Source organism: Labeo rohita, chromosome 7 (genome assembly GCF_022985175.1).
Source record: "Labeo rohita strain BAU-BD-2019 chromosome 7, IGBB_LRoh.1.0, whole genome shotgun sequence".
Lineage (NCBI taxonomy): Eukaryota > Metazoa > Chordata > Actinopteri > Cypriniformes > Cyprinidae > Labeo > Labeo rohita.
The window spans coordinates 9,297,447-9,303,219 of NC_066875.1; positions in this window are offsets into that span (position 1 = coordinate 9,297,447).

Sequence of the window (5,773 nt, forward strand, 5' to 3'; positions counted from 1 at the left end):
TTCACGTCAATAGAATATCAGACTATTTGTTTGTGGAAAAGTTCATACTAAAAAAGTTCAATTTGAACACAATTTGAGACATTGTGGAAATGGCATTACTGAAACTTTACTGCTGGAGAGCTACCATCCTGCAGACTTCAGTTCCAACCTTGCTCCAACACACCTTCCTGTAATTATCAAGTAACCTTGAACACCTTGAATAGCTGGTTCAGGTGTGTTTGATTGGAGTTGAAGCTGAAATCTGCAGGACAGCAGCTCTTCAGGAGAAGGTTTGGAGAGCCCTGCTCTGAAGTTTCAGTAATGCCATTTCAGCAGTGTCTTAAATTGTGCTCAGATTTGAAAATGTATGAAAGTATGAAAGTTTTACTCAATCAAATAATCTGATATGCTATTTCCATAGATTTTGTAGCTTTATATTCTTAACATACATTCTGTATGTTAGTTCACTCATTTTATATCTCTTTTTATAAGGGTTCAAGCACGTAGCTGTAATTGTAATTGATAGAATGGTCACGGATCAGCGATCTTCACGTGAAACTGATTTTGCAGACCAAACCGTACGTCATAGAGACTTGAAATTTGGAGGGATGGTAGTACTCACACCGCCTACAATGAGACCAAGGTTTGTCCCAATCAGCCTGACGGGGGGCGCTACAGTGATCAAAAGTATGAAATTGCTCATAACTCCTACACCTTCAGTCATAGGCTCTAGTGTCTTATGTTGTTGTAATTTTTGGCTCACGCCGGACAAAACACGCACCTCAGATTTGATCTTGATCCTGGCAAAATTTTCAGGTGTTTCGCATTTTTTGAAAAGCAAACTAGTCCTAGGTTTTTCACCTAAATATAACCAAACCAGTGCGTGAACTTTACTTTAGCAATAATTAAAAAAAAAAGTTGAACTTTCGACTCAACGTCACAACGGGATGTCAAAACTTTTGAAAGTACTTTTATAGCCACTTTTAGTAAAATGGCTATAACTCCTGAATGGAATGCGATATCTCCACCAAACTCAGAACACCTGTGTAAGGGGTCAATCTGAGGTCACAGGAAAAAAATCGCAGAGCCTGGCCACTTGGTGGCGCTATAAGAGGGAACAAACATATAAATGGCTATAACTGCACAACCATTTGTCCTATCAACATAGAAATTTGTGTGCACGGTCTTGGTCTGAAGTGCCACAAGTGTCTACAAGGATATTTGCATATCTCAAAAAACATGGCTGCCATTGGCTGACAGATTTTGAGCTCTGTGGGCCTATTCGATTCAAGGCCCTAAAGGTCTGAGAGAAATTTGAAAGAAATTGGCCACTGGGGGAGGCGATATTGCATTTTTCAAGGGTGTGAACGATTGTACGTTGCACATTTTTTTCGCTCATACACGCGATACACGCCACTGCTGTCAATCAAATCATTTGTTAAAGGTTTATGAAACCCCAGACTACTTTTTCTGAGATTTGAGCAGAGATGTTTGTGTTGCACATCATAGATGACAATGTTAGCATCCATTAATTTTAATTGTTGGAGAAAACTGGTTAATTTTTAGCTTTTTTGCTCTATCTTCCGTGTTTAAAATCTACATTGTGCTGACGTCACACTTTGTGACGTGGCAATGGACTAATAACGCAACCTATCAAAAGGATTATAAATGCCAACAACACTGCCTTTGGGAAACTATAACAGAGTCGTTTAGAAAAGGAGCCTGTCCAACTGTGAACATAATCCTATAAAGCTATCCTATAAAACTTCACAAAACCTGCTGAGCACATGCGACAGGTGATTCTAAACAAGCATGCAAAGTTTTAAGGACATCGGACCACAGCTGGTGCTATAACAGTCATAAACGTTAAAAAACATCATATTTTGGTAAATTACCCGGATTTGCCAAAAATGTATACATATATGTATATATATATATATATATATATATATATATATATATAGTCATGTGAAAAAGTTAGGACACCTTTTTGAATTCCACGTTTTTCCGTATCAGGACATCATTAAAAAAAAAAAAAGGTCTTTGGCTGGTCTTAAAATTTTGAAAATAAAACCTCAGATGAACAACAAAACGTGACAAATTGCAATGTGTCATTATTTACTGAACAAAAATAAAGCCAAAATGGAAAAGCCATGTGTGACAAGGTTAGGACACCCTAACTGTTTTCATTGGAATTAAGAGGGTAAATAACAGTCAAGCACTGCTAATCAAATACCTTTGATTAACTGATCATCAGCAAGTCTGAGCACCTCTATAAAACCATAAGCTTTGGCAGTTTGCTGGTCTGGAGCCTTCAGGTGTGTGTTAACACAATGCCAAGGAGGTAAGACATCAGCAATCATCTTAGAGAAGCAATTGTTGCTGCCATCAATCTGAGAAGAGTAATAGGGCCATTTCCAAACAATCTGAAGTTTATTCACAAGTGGAAGACATTGAAAACAGACACCTCTCCTTCCAGGAGTGGACATCCCAAAAAATTCACCCCAAGATCAGACCGTGCAACACTCAGAGAAATGGCAGACAACCCAAGAACTACACCTCAGACTCTACAGGCCTCAGTTAACACGTTAAATGATAAAGTTCATGACAATACCATTATAAAAATATGGGACGAAAATGGCATGTTTGGAAGGCTTGGCAAAAGAAAGCCTCTTCTATCTAAAAAAAAGACTGCAGCACAGTTTAGGTCTGCAAAGTTGCATCTGAACAAAACACAAGTTTTCTAGAATAATGTCCTTTGAACAGACGAGACCGAAGTGGAGATGTTTGGCCATAAAGCACAGCACCAAGTTTGGTGAAAACCTAAAAAGCATATCAGCACAAACACCTAATACCAAAAGACAAGCATGCTGGAGGAGGGCTGATCATTTTGGGCTTGTTTTGTGGCCACAGGACCTGGGCACCACACAGTCATTGAGTTGGCCATAAACTCCTCTGTATATCGAAGTATTCTAGAGTCAAATGCGAGGGCATCTGTCCGACATCTAAAGTTGGGCCAAAACTGGGTCATGCAACAGGACAATGATCCCAAGCAAACCAGCAAATCTACAACAGAATGGCTGAAAAGAAAAGAATCAAGGTGTTGTAGTAGCCCAGTCCAAGTCCAGAGCTAATCCTGACTCAAATGCTGTGGTGAGAGCTGTGCATAAGCAAATGCCCTCAAACCTCAATAAACTGGAGCAATGTTGAAAAGAAGAGTGGTCCAAATTCCTCCAGAACGATGTGAGAGGCTGATAAAGTCACACAGAAAATAAATGTTGCAAGTTATTGCTTCTAAAAGTGGATCTACAGGCAATTGACTCATAGGGTGTCCTAACTTTGTCACACATGGCCTTTCCCTCTTGGCTGTATTTTTCTTAAATAAATAATGACACTGTGTGATATGTCATGTGGTGATGTTTATCTGAGGATTTATTTATTAATTTAAGACCTGCCAAGGACCAGACAATTTTTTATTATGTCCTGATACAGAAAACCATGAAATTCAATAGGGTGTCCTAACTTTTCACATGACTGTATATACATACATATATATAAATTGATACTCAGCATACTAAATTTAACTTTTAATTAAGCTACCAAAGTAAATCCATTGAGTTTAATAGTGAAATATAAAGTGTTGAGAAGCTCAGAACTTTCCTCTGAGCACCTTTCTCATCTCATGAAAGGTGCAAGATTTTAATATGTACATGACCAAAAATGAGGGCTCTGACATACTTTTACTTCATTTCAAATCTGTCACTATAAGCCTTTAACCAGAACAAATTTGTTTCCACTCTTGCAGCTTTTACAATTTGTACTAGTGTATTCCAGCGGTTAAAGGGAAAATTCACTCTCTGGTGAATGTTTGGTCATTATTTACCCACACACATGTTGTTCCAAGCACTGTTCCATTACTTCATTTTTTTAATGAAACGTTAAAAGACAAAAAAGCACCACAAAAATACTTGAAAGGGCATAAATGCAATAGCTGTCAGGAACAAACAAAAATTTTAAATAATTGTTCCTCCTACTAAAGCTCTGAAATCTTATTTATATCACCAGATTCAGAAATGGTGTTGCTGTGCCACACCCGGTGTTGACATCAGTTACGCCAAATGTCATTTGTTCTTTAATGTCGTAACTGAACTCAGCCTGCCAATTTGCATATGTATGTGTAATGGAGAATCAGATTTAAGAGCTGAGGGAGGGCACAATTTTTATTGAGTAATGAATTTCAGACTGGTCTTTTTGCAAAATTTGGTATATATCACATAAGATAAATGCTTTTATTATGCCATATTTATAAGTTGGCTTTTTTTTTTTTTTTTTTTGAGCTTCACAGAGTTTTGCATTTCTGGGCAAACTTTTTTTAACGACTGTCAGGCAGTTAATCTGTATTATGCTGTTTTTAGATGTTGGTTCAGCGTGACTGACTAGCATTGGAGGTAACGTGAGAGATCTGGCTCGACGCTCGCAGCCACAGGGATTTGGCAGCCATTCTGAATGATGGACAGAAGATGATTTATGAGAACACTGCATGCAGTCGAGGTGGAGCTCCACAAACCCCCTCCATTTTTATGTGGATTGTTGGGGCATCAGCAATCCCAGAATCCTTTCCTCCCTCCCTCTAGCTTTCTGATTGGTAACAGGTGGCTGAGATGGATATTCAGGCAGGAGGGAGAGAGGAATGGTTGCCTCACAAGCAAATGAGTAACTCAGTTATGATGAATGCCCAAGTGAATGACTTAAAGTGCTGAATGAACCGTCCTCATGACATCATCATCACTCACAGCTAACGACTGTTAATGACTGAAATTACACGGCCTGGGACAAACCTTCATGTTTAGGCCCCCTTTTAATTTATCTGTCAACGTAAGGTCCACCTCTTTTCTGTTGAGTGGTACATCGTTTCTGCTTGCCATCCATACAAAGAAAGAGAAGCTGTGGTCATCCAAGGATCTTAAAGACAACACAACAAACAATACAGACGCCTACAGACATGCATGAAAAAATACGTCATGGTCACAATTTAAACAAACTAAAACTAAATTTTATAGGAATAAATTCTTAGTTTGTGGCCACTGTGAATATATTTTTGTTCACATGTCATGTGTGGGGCTCAATAGACCCCAGTAGATCAGGCTAATGTTCAACCTTATTCCTGTATTGAGCAAGTGGGCTACATAAAGTAATGAATGAAAAGTGTTTTTGTTGACACTGTGTATTTGACAAATAATGCATCTAATTCACTTCAGAATAACGTATGCCAACACCATGCAAACGATACTGCACGAAGCAGAAAGTGTCCGAACAGCCTCCTCTCCCTGATCGGATAAAACCAGCCGCAGCTTAATTCAGACACACCTAGTAGTAGCTTGTCCAAACTGGTCAAGCAGTTTGTTCAGATTACCAGCTTTATCTGGTTTAAACCTGATCAGCCATCTTGCTCAGCCAGTCTGGACCATCGCCTGTATGTTCCAAAAGGAACTTGACAGTCTGAATCTATGACATTTTTACTATCAGTGCTTCACTAATTTGATTCACTAAATAAGTGGGTGTTTTTCAATGCATGTTTTGTGCCAGACTGCTCTCATAACAGCTCTCTATGTGGTGGTACAGCTGTAGACCCTCTGAAAAATTATGCTTCTTTCTTGACCATTTCCAGCAGGCTGCCGCCTATAGTAATCGCTGCTCAAGTACACAAAGGAAGTCTCTATTACCTATTGTTCAGAGTGACTGATGAAGGCTAAATTAGAGATTATGAGTAGATGAAAGGTACATGACCCAGCCA